The sequence below is a fragment of the Monodelphis domestica genome, chromosome 2 (genome assembly GCF_027887165.1).
Source record: "Monodelphis domestica isolate mMonDom1 chromosome 2, mMonDom1.pri, whole genome shotgun sequence".
Lineage (NCBI taxonomy): Eukaryota > Metazoa > Chordata > Mammalia > Didelphimorphia > Didelphidae > Monodelphis > Monodelphis domestica.
Genome location: NC_077228.1, coordinates 10945031 through 10962703, shown reverse-complemented (window position 1 = coordinate 10962703; position 17673 = coordinate 10945031). Strand labels below are relative to the sequence as shown.

The 17673-nt window shown below is 43.3% G+C and overlaps 1 protein-coding gene and 1 long non-coding RNA gene across 7 annotated transcripts in view; one reads left to right on the top strand and one right to left on the bottom strand.

Annotated features, from left to right (window-relative positions):
- The window catches only part of PDE4B (phosphodiesterase 4B), a 712123-nt gene that overhangs the window by 334737 nt on the left and 359713 nt on the right, over window positions 1-17673 (top strand). The window lies entirely within an intron of this gene.
- Window positions 2888-5989, bottom strand: LOC130457035 (uncharacterized). Its single transcript, XR_008916015.1, has 2 exons — window positions 5618-5989; window positions 2888-3140 (listed from the first exon to the last, which is right to left on the bottom strand). It is a non-coding gene; the product is annotated as an uncharacterized LOC130457035 (long non-coding RNA).

Genomic DNA, 17673 nt, shown 5'->3' with positions numbered 1-17673 from the left:
TGGGGAGTTGATCCATAAAAGGGGAAAGGCCAGGGAATAAGCACTTATATAGTCCCTACTATATGCCACATGCTATGTTAAGCTCCTTATAAGTATTATCTCATTTGATTGACATCCTCTTTTCAGAAGCAAAATTAGTAATGAGTTCATTACTGTGTCCAAAGCAAGAGCTGGAAAGATATGGTTTGGAGGGGCAGCAAGGTTCATGGTAAAATCCCCAAGGAGGACAGATGGATGGGGGGGACATGTGATCTAGTCAGACACTGGCCAGATCTAATGGTTCAAGTGAATTCATACTCAGCTGCTAAATTAGAGAGCTTAGCCTCCAGGAGAGGGAAGTGCAATTTTTTTTTACTTTATTATAAGAGATTTTGTGCTATGTGTTCAATGCAAATGTAACCTAGAAGGATATTTGAATCATTTACTAATCAGAATGGATCTGGATATTATAAGAACTCTGCAAACCTACATCGACCACATAGCATTGGTTTTTGTCTTATATATAAATTAATATCCTTTCATTGGAAAATGTGGGGATTTTTTTTCCAGCACAGTAGGAATTAAAATGTGTATTTCTAACTAGAAAAAAAAGGCTTACTAATATTTTTCCAGGTACTGGGGCCAGGATCCTGGAAGGCTAATGGCCAAAGGTCATTTTCCAGGTGTGTAGAAACAGATCTTTGGCAGGGTCAGTGATGAAGCTTTAAAGGTAGACAGCTAGATGCGATGTGAAGCAATGGGCGTCATCGTCATGGGGTCATGGAATCTCTGAGTTCAATGAGACCTCAGAGAGCATCTACATAACAGGTCTAAAGAAGAATTAACCCTAAACTATCCTTGACAAGTGGTCATTCAGCCTTTGATAGGAATGGGGAGCCCAATACTTAACTTCCTTCTCTCCTCTGACGCTACCTTTGCTCTAATCACCACACACCTAGACCAATGCAATAGCTCCATCTATCTCAGACTCTCCCCACTCCAATACATTTTCTATCTAGTCCATAGAATGGTTTTCCTAAGGTACAGACTTGATCATGCCATTCCCTACTCAGTCAACTCCAATGACTCCCTCTCACCTCCAGGAGCAAATACAAAATGCTTTGTCTGGCATTCGAAGCCCTTCGTCATCTAGCCCTACCCTACCTTTCCTATCTTCTTCTACCCTACTCCCTGATATGTACTCTTTGGTCCCATGACACTGGCCTCCTGGCTGTTCCACAAAGGCATTTTTTCAGACTTCTCCCTCATGCCATGCCTGGAATGCTTTTTATTCTTTGCTCACGCTACCAACCTCCTTGTCTTACTTTATATATCAACTAAAATTACACTGTCTATGGGAAGCCTTCCTCAACCCCTCTTGACTCCCTTGCTTTTCTTCTGTTAATTATTTTCCATCTACTTTATATATGGCTTTTGGGGTATATATCTGTTTGCATGCTGTCTTCCCTATTAGAATGCAAGCTCAATAAGGGAAGGGACTGTCTTTTGCATCCTTTTTTGTGTCTAGCACTTAACATGGTACCTGGCTTATAGGAGGAAGCACTTAAATGTTTATGTATTGATTAATCCCAAGGTAGCTGGATCTTCTTTTGGACAGCTCCAGTGGGTAGAGAATCTTTCCTTCCAAGAAGCTTAAATCTGCTTTTGTATTCCTTGTTATGTCCACAAGGGTCAATCAGAACTAGAGCATAGTTCAATTAGAATTCCATTTAAAAATTACTGTTTTGAACTTGGGGCTTATATTATTCTATGTATACACTCATCATCTAAAGTCTCTTTGTGCGTACTGGGGAGAAGGGAGTCCTCCTTTAAAAGAAAACAAGTATATATTCCAAACAATGCCCATTCTCGTATTCCCCCTTATTTATCTGTGGATCCAGCTGCTGAGGGTGACCAGTGAGTGTGAGCATATCAGGGGAAAAATCATTGCTGAGGGCTCCTGTATCCTTTACAGAGGGTTTTTGTAGAATGATGGCTCTTGGGTTTGCAGCAGCTGTGGCCTTTGCTTGCAGAACATGATGCTCTTAGTAATTCGTCTTCTTTTTCTAGTCTCCCCAATGTCATGATTTGAAAAGATCCTTCCCTTTCCCCCCTAGCCCCAGTGTTATTAATCACTAATTGCCTTGTGACCTTTGGTTCTGGCTCCTTTGGGTTTTTTCCCCACTGTGGCTTGTTATCTCCAAATTTAACATTATCCTTTGGTGATAAAAGACTGTCTGCCCTTTGACCCAGCCATAGCACTGCTGGGTTTGTACCCCAAAGAGATAATAAGGAAAAAGACTTGTACAAGAATCTTCATAGCTGCACTTTGTGGTGGCAAAAAATTGGAAAATGAGGGGATGCCCTTCAATGGGGGAATGGCTGAACACACTGTGGTATATGCTGGTGATGGAATACTATTGTGCTAAAAGGAATAATAAAGTGGAGAAGTTCCATGGAGACTGAAACAACCTCCAGGAAGGGATGCAGAGTGAAAGGAGCAGAACCAGGAGAACATTGTACATAGAGACTGATACATTGTGGTACAATCGAAGGTGATGGACTTCTCCATTAGGGTCAATGCAATGTCCCTGAACAATCTGCAGGGATCTAAAAAACACTATCCACAAGCAGAGGATAAACTGTGGTAGTAAAAACACCGATGAAAAGCAACTGCTTGACTACAGGGGTTGAGGGGATACGACTGAGGAAAGACTCTAAATGAACACTCTAATGCAAATTCCAACAACAGGGAAATGGGTTTGAGTCAAGAACACATGTGATAACCAGTGGAATCATGTGTCGGCTATGCGAGAGGGAAAGGCGGGGGGAGGGGGGGGCGGGGAGGAAAAGAAAATGATCTTTGTTTCCAGTGAATAATGTTTGGAAATGACCAAATAAAATAACGTTTAAAAGAAAAAAAAACATTATCCTTTAATGTGGTTTTAGAACACAGATGAGCTAAGAAACGATGGAGAAGAGGAGGGAGGATGGTCAAAGGACTCCAGTTTGGAGAGGTCCTGTGGTATAAGACAAAGAACTTGGGCTCGAGGAGAGGGTTAGGACACATGGCTTCTCTGAGATTCCTTCTGTCTTTAGCTCTGTGGTTCCATAAGTTCACGCCATCTGAGGATAGGTTGAAGGAATTCATAATGTGCATCCTGGAAAAGAGAAAGGTTGGTAGTGAATTAATGGACATGATGGCTTTGGGGGGATTTTTGAAGGGCTATCATAGGGGAAAGGGATTAATTATCCTTATCTTTTTTGGGCCCAGAAGACAGAGCTCGCAATAATAGGAGGAACTTGCAAAGGAACCAATTAGGTTTGATGTAATGGAAAATTTCCTAACTGTCAGAGCAATCCCAGTGAACTGAAATGCCTTGAGAGGCAGAGTATTCCTTTCAATGGAAACCTTGGAGCAGAAGCTAGCTGACCATTTGTTGGATATGTTGCCAGGAGGACTTGGTGAAGGGAAGGGATAGACTAAGTGACTGCTGTGGTACCCCCAGCTCTGGGATGCTCCATTTCCTTTCCCATGCCAGACTCTAGGACCATAAGGACCCAACTGCTTGGGGAGCTCCCTGAATTCCAATCCTATCCAAAATCTAGACCTTTGCCTCACTTTAGCTTCCTATTTATTGGACAGTTCCACGTCGATGCACTTCCATGACCTCAAAAGCCTGATTCCCAAAGCTGAAAGCCTTGTCTTCCCAAATCGTCTCAGCCTCCCACCCCAGCCTCAACTTTTCTGTCTCTGTCAGTGACATCAATAGGTTCATAATCACCCAGACTGGCCATCCCAGCATTGTCTCTGGCTCATCTTTAATATCTAGTCAATCACAAAGTTCTTTTAATTTCAGCGAATTCCCTCTCAAATTGCCTCCCCTTTCCGTTCTCACTGACATCCTGTCCACCTTACATCTTTAAGGATTAGAGGATTATTGAATGGATCCATAAGTGAGTGCAAATTCTAGAGCTAGAAGGGACTGGGAAGCCATCTAGTCAAGCCCATCACTATGCAGGCAAGGAAGATTAATCCCTTAGAGACTGAGACATTTCCAAGGTCACACTGGATATACATGTCAGACATATCCCTTGAACTTAAGCCCTTTGATTCTAGTCTTGACTTTTTTCACTGGACTAGGAAGTCGATTGACTTGACTAAGGTCACAATTCTAGTAAATACCCGAGATGAAGAATTGATGCCCAATGTCCTCTGATTTTGGAGCCAGTATTCTTCCCGCGATACCATAATGACTTCTTACCTTGAGGGAATGGGCATGGTTGGGAGCACATGTGATTAGGGAAAGGAGGAATAGTAGAGCAAATAGTTGTCCTCAGTAGCTTGGAAGGGGGCATCTAGTTTTCGACCTGTGACCATATGATCCTGCGGGGCCCCTTGGAAGTTCAGCTCCTTTATTTTGAGGACCATCCTGACTGGCCCCTATTTTTCTGATTGTCAGAGTTGAACATAAAGAAGGATGATCAGGTTACTTCTATTCTTTGGCTGCTCTTCCCTATACATTTCCTACCTCTGCTTAACATCCTTTCTACTAGGAATGTGAGCGCCCAATGGTGCATCTGTTAGGAAGAGGCAGGGGCCACAGGTGGCCTCATCTTCGCTTTCAGGAGATCATTTTAATGTCACAGTTGGAAAGGACCTCAGAGAACACAGTACATTCTCCTCATCTTAAACCCAGAGAAGAGAAATAAATGTCTTCCTTAAGATCACACATGGAGATGTGTTCAAGCCCAGGATTGAGCCTCAGGATCCTGATTTCTACTCCAGGACCCTTTCCTGGGTCCTGGACCCTTCAGGATATGACTGAAGACAGGCACTGATGACACTCAGATGATCCTGGTGAGGCATTCACATGGGGTCATGGCTCAAGAGTTTCAAGGGACCTTAGAAGGCACCAAATCCAACCCTCTTATTTTACAAATGAGGAAACTAAGACCTAGGCTTGCCAAAGGCTATGAAGTCACGGAGCAGAGATTTGAAGCCAGGTCCTTTGGCTTTTGGCCTTTTTGGTTTTGCCACTTGCCTCCATTGCCTATCAGGGAAAGCAGCAGCCCCCATGTCAAAAATGTTAGTGGCTACTGATTAGTGAAAGTTGTCTGATGAGACCCGGGTCCAAATCCAGCCTCTGACACTGTGCATGAGTCCATGAGCAAATCTGTATGCTAAGGAAGGTTTTATGGCTATAAGCACAACAGCTGATCGCCATTGTTAGAGAAGGTTCCTTCACTAGCATTTGTGTTTAACAATGAAATTAGGGGGAACAGCTGGGTGGCTTAGTGGATTGAGAGTCAGGCCTAGTGATGGGAAGTCCTGGGTTCAAATTTGGCCTCAGACACTTCCTGGCTGTGTCATTCTGGGCAAGTGACTTAATCCCCATTGCCTGGCCCCTCACCATTCTTCTGCCTTGGAACCAATACCCAGTATTGATTCCAAGATGGAAAGTAAGGGTTAAAAAAAAACAATGAAATTATGTGTTTGGTCATACGTGCATATATCATCTATGGGTCTACATACAGGCATGCATTATATGTGGAAATCTGCTTAATAAACCTTTTTTAGAATATGAAAGGCAGAGAAATCAGCCAACTAAACCATCTGTAAGCATTTATTAAGTACCTCCTATATGCCAGATGTTCCATCAATTGATATAAAATTAAGAAGGTGCCTCCCCTCCAGGATCTTCCATTCTACCAAAACCATGAGTTTGGGCCAGATCTGTGTGTGGATGAGCTGGTTAGTTTTATTCCATCTCTAAGATTCTCTCATCCATGAAAGAGCTGTCAAATCCAACTGGACCCCACAGAGAAGACCATGCTGACTCCTCCTTAGAGCCCAAAGGTAATACTAAACCAGCTCTGGATTTGCTTCCCCAGATACCCAACCCCACTGGGCACCGCCATCTGATTTTTCTAAGCAAAGAGAGAATCACTGTTGTTGGTTCATGAGAGCCCAGCTGTTCTGAAGGCTCCATTGTCTCAGTGGCCAGAGGCAGAGATGCGACTGTGTGAGACATTGTTGTAACCATGACACCAGTGACATCATAGGGTGGAAATAGAATTGGGAACATTTGGGAAACAAAGCCTGGGCAGCCTGGGCTGCAGGAGAGCCAGGCTGAGTGCTGACAGCATCCAATGAGCCCTATGAATGGGCCCATCTGCTTGAGGATAAAAGGAAGGTACCTGTCTGTTGTTTGAAGCTTTTGCTGGTACAAATCCTTTTTTGCTTTTGGTGCAGACCAAAATTCCATCTAGTGTGCAGTCCCAGGGACTAGTCCTGCCCAGGCTCAGGGTCAGAGGATTCACAGTCCTAGAGCTGGAAGTGTCCTAAGCCATCATTTAACAAAAGGGAAAACAAAGGCTCAGAAAGGGGTAAACACTTGCCCCCAAAGACTCTCAGGGAATAAAAAGGCAGAGCTTGGCTTGAGATATTGACTTCCTCCCTCCAAATCTTCTGCCTCTGGTATGATGGAGCCTCTTTTTTATTGCACTATTTTAAGAACTACTTCTGCCTCTTAGAACCCCCCACATCCTTCAAGATTTGACCCTGAAACCGTCCTCCAGGGGTAGCTTTTCCTGTCTTCTGGAGCCTGAACTGACCCACTTTAATGTGACAACCCACTCATTGGGCATTTTACATTTATCCCATTTACTTGGATTTTGAATGTATCTGATGACAAAGGGATGCTTAGTTGAAAGCCTCCAAAAAGATTATAGAATCTCCTTTTGTTTTCCCCATTGGTAGGTAAAACTGTGCTCTATTGGTCTACTCTTGGCATTAACTCTTTTGAGGTGTCATTCAGTATCACTTCTGGATCACCAATTGTCCGTTGGTCCTTTTGACCCAGATGTCCCATTGGCAAAAATAATCAAATAACTATCAAAATGACAAGAGCATCCATTGTCTTTTACCCCAAATCGCCCACTTCTCTTTCCAATTCCTCTATTAACTGCTGATAGGGAGTCACTCTCATCCTCTCAGGGTCCCAGGCCCAATGGTATCCTCAGCTCCCAAGTGCTCAAAGCCTGCCCCTCCAGGGTGGTTGTGATGATAAGCGAGATAATGTGTGTAAAGCCCAGTTGAAATGCTTGTGCCTCTCTGCCTTTCTCTTCCTGTTTCCTTCCGTTCATATATCCAAATCTTAGCATTTCTTCCTTTATAGCACTACCCCTATAGATCCCCTCCTCTAACCCTCTACATTCCCAAAGCGGCGTCTGCCTTCCCCCTTTAGCTCTCCTACACCCTCGCCTTCTTCCTTCCCCCTTCCTCCTCCTCTTTGTCTATGTGTCTGTCATCACTCACTGCCACTCTCTTGTCTCTTCCCTTTCCAATCTATCCTTCATTTAGCAGCCAAATGATTTTCCTAAAGCAGAGGTCTGACCGTGCCACCTGCTTCTCCGTAAGATGATGTCCTCAGTCTGACAGATTCAAGCTCTTCATTGCTTGGCCCCTTCCTAGTTTTCTGGTGTGAAAAACAAGTGTAAGACACTCGCTCCCTTCCACAGAGCCACAATCCAGCTGCCTCGCAGGTCATCTGTCAAACTTTGTGTCTACTCTATTCACACAATCTTGTGCCTGTAGGACCCCCAAAGACTTCTGGCTGTCATTTGTTTTGGGAAACAAGCCAATTCCAAGCTTTTGTGCCCTTGACTGGAATACCCACTGAGCTTTATTTGCATGGGAGGGTGAGAGAGGACCATTTTTGATCCATTTCTCCATTCACTGTCACTCCCTTTAGAATGGAAGCTCCCTGAGGACAGGAAGTTTTGCTGGCTTTCCTTTGAACCCTCATCTTGCTGTTTGTTTGAACTCTGCTCTTTATTTCCCCCCTTTTGCAGATTGCTGAGTGTTTATTGTTAGGTTCCTCAGTTCACTTCCAACTATGATGTGTGCATTTGTTCTGTATTCCAGCTAGTAAACAACAGACTCCTTTGGAGCAGAACCATTTTTGGAGGAAGGGGAGAAGGTGGATTCTCTTTGTATTCATACCACCCAATACTGGTGACTAGACAGAGAAGAGGCTTCAATTGCATCAGAACAGGCAACTTCTGGTATGGAAAATCCCTTTATCTGTGCAGATCAGTGACTCCTTCCTAATATAATTTAAGATAATAAATTTAGAGCTGAAGGGAACCTTAGAGATCATCTAATCCAACTCATGAATTTTACAGAGGAGGAAATTAAGACCCAACTGGATAGAAACCACTTGCCCAGGATCACACAGGTAACAAGATTCACCTGCACTTCCTCTGACTCTAAATACAACACTGAATAATGCTAATGGGGCACTGAGATATTAAGAACTTGTTTGTGATCACACACCTAGAATGTGTTAGATGAAGAATTTGAACCCAAGCCTATTTCACCTGAGTTTGGCCACTATGCTTGAGGTAGTCACTTAAGAACTGTTGGATTCTTTGATTGGACTGGGCTTCTTCCATATGGAAGACTTCTCTACCCCTGCAGCTAGATCACAGCGCTTTTGGGCCTCATTAGCTTAGAATCTCATCTGGTTGAGAGACAGGACACTGCTCCTTAGATCAACAAGCCTGGGTTCAAATTCTGCCTCATAGCTCTTCTTTGATATGTGATAATAGGCAAACTCTGCACCCTCTCACAAGCCTCAGTTTCCTCATTTATAAAATGAGCATAGTAAGACTTGGATGAATCAATTTGCATGACTTAGAAGGAAGCCTCTGAAACCATCTTGAAATCTCCATTTCTTGAAGGCAAGGACTCTATCACTGTATCATGCAGATAGAATTAAAGTCTTTGACATTAAAAAACTTGCAGGGGAGGCAAGACCCAAGACTGTGAAGCAATAACCAGCAAGAAAAGACAGAAAAAAAGAATGAAAAAAATGAACTAAATGTTTGTTTGTTATGGTTGTTCGGTCATGTCAAACTCTTCATGACCTCATTTGGGGCTTTCTTGGTAGAGATGCTGGAGGGGTTTGCCATTTGCTCCCCAGCTCATTTTATAGATAAGGAAACTGAGGTAGACAAGGTTAAATAACCTACCCAAGGTCACACAGCCAAAGCACCAGGCATGAGAAGGCAAAAAGGGAATCAGTTCCTGTGATCAAGAGCCTTCTAGTCCAATAAAGGGAGACAGAGAATTAGGGGAGATGTTACCAGAGAAAAGTGTTCTGTGCTGAGAAGTGACAGAGGTGGTGAGTAGGGATGCAGATTAATCCTTGGCATGCCTTTTCCAGAGGCAATATGGAGTTGATGACTGCTCTAAGGGCAGAGTCATGGCAGTGCAGTGTGGTGAACCGGGGAGACCTTTGTTCAGTCTTCCCTCTAACCACATCCTGATTGTGTGACCCTGGGCAAGTCACAACCTCTGGGTGCCCCTGGATGACTCTAAAATCATGAACTCCAGAGAAGATACTGACTTGAATTGATAGCAAATGCTTCCACTGCCTTTGAAATCACAAGTCTGGTCTCTACCCTACTCAGAGCAAGTTGTGGAAAGGATGATGGGGGTGGAGTGGGGCTAGGAAAGGGCGTCACTCACCTATACCCAGGAGAGGCAATAGTTGAGATACAGAAGCTTTCTGGGCCGGGTCACAGGAAGGCTGGATGTGGAACCTAGAGCAGCAACAAAAGGGAAGAATTCAGGATTCAATTGTGTGGCACAGATAGAATTGGGATGTCCAGGGCAGCCTTCAAAGAGAGGATGGGACAAGTGAGAAAGGAAGCTAGATTGGAAGTGAGCATGGCTTGATGTTGTAGGACAGAAGAATCATGGCTCCACTGAAGTCTCCATGAACTCTATGATCTGGCCCTACTCTAACCCTCAGTAGGTCCTAGCTGGGTGTCCCTGCCTCACTTCTCTCCCCACTCCTGTTCACCCTCCAGTCAGCAATCAAATGACCTTCCCAAAGCAGAGGTCTGACATGCTGTACCCTTACTCTATAAACTCTGGTGGCTCCCTACTACCTTCAAGATCAAATACAGAACTTTTTCTTTGTGTTGTAAAGCCTCTCACAACCTTGCACCTTCTTCCCTTCTCCTCCATGTATTCTATGATCTGGTAACAACAGCTTTTTTACTGTTCCTCATACAACATCTTTCATCAAGTGACTTCATGTCTTTTCAGTGGCTGCCCCCCCCACCAGGTGTAAGGGATCCCCTCCTAATCTGCACCTTGTAGCTTCTTTGGCTTACTTCAAGACTTGCCCCAAATTCCATCTTCTTCATGGGGCCTTTACTTGCCCCTCTCTCCCCACCTTCTCACAACTTCTTTCTGGGATCATCTCCCATCTAACCTGTGTATACCTTGGTGCACCCATTTCCCTGGAAGAGTAGAGAGAGGAACGGATCTGAGGGATGAAGAAGACAGCATCGTGTCCTGGAAAGAGGGCTGTTTCTGGAACCCAAAGCCCTGATTTCTCACCCTGTCTCTGGTCCTGGCTACTGAGTTTCTCCATCTTCCTGGGCTTCACTGATTTCAATTGTAAAACAAAAGGGGGGGGAGATGAAGTAAATGCCCTCTGAGGACCCTGCCAGCTCTGGAGTTATGAAAGAGAAGGATGACTCAAAGATCCCTCTTCAGTCGAACAGGAGAAACAAAACCCAAATTTGCCGTACCTTAAGATGAAAGGAAGTGAAGAGCAAATGAGAGCCCTCAACTTCTTTGTCATTTGATGGAGTAATAAAGGAAATAATTCAGTAGGTAGAAGGGAAAGAAGGGTCAAGTGGAGGGGTTTTTCCTTCTTTTTTTCAAGGTAGAACAGAGCTGGCCATGTTTGAAGGCAGAACTGAAGGTACCAATGGCAAGAGGGAGACTAAGCGGAGATATTTTCTTCAGGAAAATTGCAAAGAAAAATGAATGATATCATTTAAAATAGTTATCTTTGATCTCACTTCAAAAGCAGAACTAATAGATGAATTGTATTCATGAACCTATTTACTTCTTGAGCTAAGTTGTCAGAGAGGGAAATTGGCATTAGTCATCTTTTGATATTTGTGATGAGATGTGAAAGATGGGCATTACTTCCATGCCACGTAAAATGTTCTCTAGCAATTGAGACTTATGGGAGAATGTTATGCACAGACCGGTTTCTACCTTAAGCAAATTTTCAGCTACTACATTTTAAGAAGTACCTTCAAAGTGATCAGTCCTAAAAGAAATCAGGTTTAAATTACAAATGTCCTATCACATTTTCTAGGGTACTGCCTTTAAGAAATCACATAGAAATCAGAATAAATACATTCAAACTGTATTGAACAAACAGTTCTCTTCCTTTACGCACTGTAAGAATTTTAGAGAGCTTTGGAGAAATATTTATGTAAAACAGGTTTGGAAAAATCTTCTGATTCTTCCTTCTCTTTATGAAGATAAATGATATGGCTAGGAGTAGCCTGAACCATCTCCCCATGCATATCAACAGCTTTTATTAAGTACCTACTATGTGCCAAATATTGTCCTAGGTGCTACAGATGCAAATATAAAGAGTAAAAGAATTCTGCCCACAGCCTGTACTTTTCTCCCTCTCTTTATGACCTCCCTGGCTCCCTTCAAAGTCTCCCCTGATCCCTCTTAATGCTAAAGTCTTCCCTCTCAGATTATTTCCACTCTAGCCTCCCCATATAGTTTGCATATAGTTGTTTACTTGTTGGTTCTGCTACAAAATCGAGCTCCTTGAGGGCAAGGACTATTTCTGCATTTCTTTGTGTGCCCTGAACTTAGCACCTTGCCTGGCACATAGTAGGTCCTCAATAAAAGCTTGCTGACTGACAGAAGATGTGAAACAACCGCTACACACGTAAGTGCAAGCAGAAACAATACAATGAGAATAAGTGCAAGTAAGTAGAGGTGTGTGCTGCCCAGTGGAGTCAAGGGGTGATGATCCTTGAGAAACGTCCAAGACTGAGGTGGAACCCATTCCATCTTAGGCCAAATGAACTGGAGATAGGTTGGATGATTTCCCCAATTTCACAAAGCATCCGAACAGCACAGCTCCTACTTAGTTGTCTAGTCCAAGTTGGCTTTTGTCCAGAATGCCAATCTGTGTTTTTGAACATCTCGATATATAGCTTTGGGTAGGCAGGCAGAATGTCTGCAATCTTCCTTCCTCCTCTGCCACACCATCTTCCCCTTCATCTCTTCCAGTGCCTCCTCACTAAGCCAGCTCTGGGCACCAGAACAGATAGCCAGGTGCATCTGATGAAAACACTGACACGATGTGTTCGGAATTGCTAGGACTCTACATTCTTTGGGGACACAGCATTGGGAAGTACGAATCTAGACGGAGTCCTGAAAACGTGGACCCTCACCACAAGAAAATGCTTCACTGGAAGGATCTCGTTCACCAGAACCCTTGTTGGGCCAACCCAAGTTTTTGATGGTCTCAAAGAAGAGGACCGGGGAACCTCTGACTCTCTGATTCTCAATCCATGTTGGACTTTTACAAGATTCTGAGTATGATTGGGAGCAAAAGCTCTCCCGGGCTGATTTCCAGTCTTAATTGTTTGTCAGATGTTTGTGCCCATAACATTTACAGTCTTGCTCTTTAATTCAATCTCACAAGCCTACTTTGTCAACTCACTCTGTTTTTATTTTTCCTTTGTATGTCCAGCATTAAAATTCTCGAATCTCATATGCTAAGGGAGGGAACAAATAAAATAAACAGATAAATAAGCATAAGATATTTAAAAATTCACAAAATCATTATTTAGGGTGAGCATTTGTAAACAACTGGTTAGATCAGGGAAAACTTGGAGGTAGCCCTGGAGAGGGGCCTGGAAGGAGGATTTTGGGGAGTGGGTTCCAAAAGGCAGAGGAGAGCATTCTAAAGATGAAGGACAGAAAGTATACAAAGGCACTCAAGTGGGTTCTAGATCACTGTGTACTGGGGACAACAAATATGCAGCATAGATTCGAAGGGGCACATTTAATAAGAATACTGGACCTGGAGCATAATAATGGGACTAATAATAACACCTGCCTCCCTCTCAGAGGATTTTCTAGGATAAAATGGGATCATATTTGCAAAGTACTTTGCAATCTTTAAAACATAATATAGATTCTATCATTATTTGGGGATGAAGGAAGGGAGGAAGGAAGGGAGGGAGGTAGAGAGAGAGATAGTAAAGAAAGGGGCAGCCAAAAGGGAAAAGGAAAGTAAAGATTCTAAAATAGAAAGACGAGGAGAGAATGTATGCCTGGCATATAGGACAATTACATATGTGAATGCATGGAGGCAGGAGATGACATAATGTGACTTTCAGGAACTGTCATGGGTAAGTAGGAGTTGAAGATGACAAAAACTTAATATTTCAGAAGATTAGTGAATAGAACTTTTTCTTCTCAGGGAGAGGGATGAAAGCCTTCACTCTGGATTCAGAGAAAGACAGAAAGAAAGAAGAAGGAAGGAAGGAAGGAAGGAAGGAAGGAAGGAAGGAAGGAAGGAAGGAAGGAAGGAAGGAAGGAAGGAAGGAAGGAAGGAAGGAAGGAAGAAAAAGAAAGAAAGAAAGGAAGGAAGGAAGGAAGGAAGGAAGGAAGGAAGGAGGGAAGGAAGGAAGGAAGAAAGAAAGAGAAAAATGAAAGGGGGGGAGAAAGAGAGAGAGAGAGAATAAGTCTGTCATAAAGGACCTTGCAACCTCCCATGGGTGAATTGATGTAGGGTGAAAGAAATTAGGCCAGCACAGGATTAAAATCAGAAGCACAGGAGGAGTGACTAAGAATTTCTTCTCAAAATGGATGGTCTGAGTCTAACCCTGAGCTCATAAGCAATTGTTCATCAGGATGTGCTGAGAAAGTTAGATCATAAATGGCCCAACTGCCAAGATCCTTTCCTGAGCTCCTAAATCTATTGTGCTTTCATGCTGAAGCACCATTTCTGTGATGAGACAGGCCCCGGCCAATAAATTAAGCTCGGTGGTGGTCATCAGTCAAACGCTAGCCTTCACTGGCCCGGAATTCATCAGGACTGAATTCTTTCACCAAACATATCAAGATGTTCTCCAGCAAGATCAGTTCATCAGCTCATAAGTTTAACGCTAGAAGAGACCTTAAATATCATGTAGTTTGATTCCCCTCATCTTAAAGGTGAGGAAACTGAGGCAGAGAGATCATCCTAAGATCCTTTATGGGATCTTAAGATACCAAGTCTAACTCCCTCATTTTACAGGTGAAGGAACGAAGTCCCAAGGTGAGGAAATAATTGAAGCCATTACACTAATAGTAAGTAGCAGAGTCAGGATTTGAACTGAGGTCATCTTCCTTCTAATCTAGAACTCTTTTGACTTCATATTGGAACAAATAATAGACAGGTTGTACCTGTGCTTGGAGCAAAGAAGTCATAGAACCAAGAACTTATCCTGTGCAAGAGAAACAATTCAACTCAGTCAAAGTAGGCAAACATTTACTATGCACCTACTTTGTGCACTGTTGTGCACCTATTATGTACAAAGTACTGGGAGAAGAAAAATGAGCCAGTCCCTATCCTTTTGGAGCTTGCACGGTATTGTGGGGAGTGGGCATAAAGCATAGATGTGAATCAAAGTGGCACCAGCTGGAGAGGGAGCGATGGGGCAAAGGAAAGATCCAAGGAAAGAACTCAAGGAATATTTAAGAAACCATAGAATGCTGTCAGCTGGGGAGGACAGGGCAGCCAAAGGGGGAAGGGGAAGTAGGGATTCTGAAATAGAGAAGAGGAGGGAATGTGTGCCTGGCATATAGGCCAACTGCATACATGAATGTACGAAGGCAGGAGATGGCATCATGTGGCCTTCAGGAATTGTCATGGGTAATAGCAGTTGAAGTAACAAACCTAACATTTCAGAAGATTAGTGAATAGAAGAACCTTTTCTCCTCAGGGGGGAAGGATGGAAGCCTTCACTCTGGATGAAGACAGAAATTCTAGACTCTACCCAGGAATGACTCAAGGGAATCAGTGTTCTGTACTGTGTCATTTCTTTGAGACCCAGCAGTGGAAACCATCGAATGTGCAGGAACTCCAACAAAGCCAGAGATCTGGAGGCGAATGAGAGACCTTCACAGTCTCCCCTAGGTTTGGGGTCCAAGACAATCCAACTAAGGAAAAACTTCCCTTCTTCATTATGGATGAGAAACAAACAGGATGTAAGCGCTATGGTATAGGACCCTGAAGTCAAACCCACCCACGACATGGATCTGGGAGGGACAATGAAGACATTTCAGAGGAGGAAACTGAAACCAAAGGAGATTGTGACTTGTCCAAGGTCCTAGAGCCATGATACGAAAGAGGACCTTTCCATCAGAAGGCTCTGCTCTTCACTGTGTGGGGGAAGTGGACTAATTCTGTTTCATCTGTGGACCTCAGTTTACTTTTCTGTAAAATGAGGACATTAGCGTGCATGATCCTTGAAGTCTCTTCTATGACTCAGTTTCTTTGGTTGGACAACACTGTTCTGTAGATGTCCTCTGTTCCTAACCAACTTTGTGTGTGTGTGTGTGTGTGTGTGTGTGTGTGTATGTGTTTGTGTGTGTGTGGACTCCACAGATTTATATGTACTCTAACACACATTATATATATATATATATACATGTATATGTTTGCTTATACATATCTAGATTTACTCATGGAAATGTGTACATCCATAACACTGAGATTGTACGTCTGGATGACTGAGAAGATGGTGGTATGTACAACCTTCAAACGGGATTTAGCGATGCCTTCCCATGTGTTGAAGTAGGAAATCAGATTTGGAAATAGGAAAGTTGGGATAAGGGGAAGCATTTGTTTTTTTTGGGGGGGGCAGAATTTTTGCTCTTATGGATATTGAATTTGAAGATGTCTACCAGCCACCTAGTTTGGGATATCCAAAAGGTAGTTAGTGATATGGTGCTGGCGCTCAAGAGAATAATTAGGGCTGATATACAGATCTGTGAATTATCTGCACAGAGATGAGAGTTGCACCCATGGGAGCTGATGTGATCACTTGAGATACCTCCCTCTAAAAAGAGAAAAGAAACAATGCCTTTCTGCAAGAAGCTTACAAGTTTTCTGGAGAAACAATCTATACTCAGATGAGTTTATAAGGTGCAGTTATCCCTTCCACAGCCTGACTTTCCCCATTGTGGTTTCAATATAATACAGGTTGGCATAATAAATTAAATGGGAATTTTGGGAGCTTTGTGGAAGCCATTGGTGATATTCAACGTCCAGAAGAGGACACAGAAAAAGTTTAGAAACTGAGAAATGCAGACAAAGTAAAATGTACAATAAGGCACTTTAAAAACTCCTTAAAAAAGAAATCTGACCTTCTCTGGTACGAAGGGAGGGCCAAAGATTTTTCCTTGGGTTTTCCACATTGTGGGGTGCTGTGCCTTGAACTTCCGTGATGTGGAAGGGATGCTTGTATTTCCAAAGGCATGTTGGTATGCTGGGGTGGTCAGGAGGTCTTAGTCAAGACATAGGAAGCCCATAGAGGTTAAAGGATTTGGCTATAATCATACAAATAGCAAGTGTGAAAATCAAGATTTAAGCCTACTCCTCTCTCCATCCAAGTCCGATACGCCATCCCTTCCAACAATTGCCCTAATCAGTGCAAGATTTTTCTTTCTTTGAATAGCACAAAACTTTTTCTCAAGGCATGGGATCATAGGTTGAGAGCTGGAGGGGATTTTAGAGGCTGAGCCCTCTCTTTTTTTCAATTGAGGAAACTGAGGCTCAGGAATATTAAGCGACTCATTTGCCCAGGTTTACACAAACAATCTGGTGGAGTCCATTTATAAATTCAGAACTGCTGACACCAGATTCTCTCCTCTTTCCATTGCAAACTACTGAATACAAATACAATAAACTGACTTCAGAAGTCAATTTTGGATGGTACAGATAAGGCAGCTGCAGCCCAGAGATGATCTGCATTGGCAGGGGTTCTACCTGTTCATCTGCCATCATTCCACTTTGGATGGCACACTGGAGAAAGTCATTAGCTCCATGTTAGCAAAATGAGAGATTTGCCAGAGCTCCGGTCCTGCCTGGAAACATCTGTTCCCCAAGTTCTTCATTTCCTCCAGGGAGTGAGGGGCACATTAGTGAAGTTCACACTGAGCTAATTTTGAAGTTTGCACATATTTGGGGGGAAGAGCACACTTCCCTAAATGGCATCTCTGCTCCGTGCCCCTCGTCTGCACATTCATTTGGTATGCAAAGACTGGAACATTTCAGCCTATTTTCATAGGAGAGAGTCTCCAGCCCTGCACGAAAGAAGCTGCACTGGAGGAGGCCAGGAAAAACAGCTAATTGGTTTGCCAAGCAAATAACCCCAAGCGCAGAAGAATCTTGGCTAAAAGAAAAAAAAAGCCGCCACCACTCTGGTTTTCTTTACAAAAAGCAATTTCCTACCATCCAGATCCACTCCCCAATGCTATTCATGGAAGCTGCTCTCAATAAGTGCCTTGCTCTTGGCCAAGGATGGCATTCCAACAGGGCCAATGAATGCTATTGACCAAAGATGACTCTTTAATGGGATTGACTAAACTTTCCTAAAGCAGACTTACCTTTTTACAGACCAATCAATATGGGGGAGATAGCATCCCTAAATCCCATTGTCCTTCAAAAAATGGAAGGGATGGGGCAACAGGGTAGCTTGGTCGATTGAGAGCCAGGCCTAGAGATAAGAGATCCTGGGTTCAAATCTGACCTCAGACACTTCCTAGCTGGGTGACCCCAGTCACTT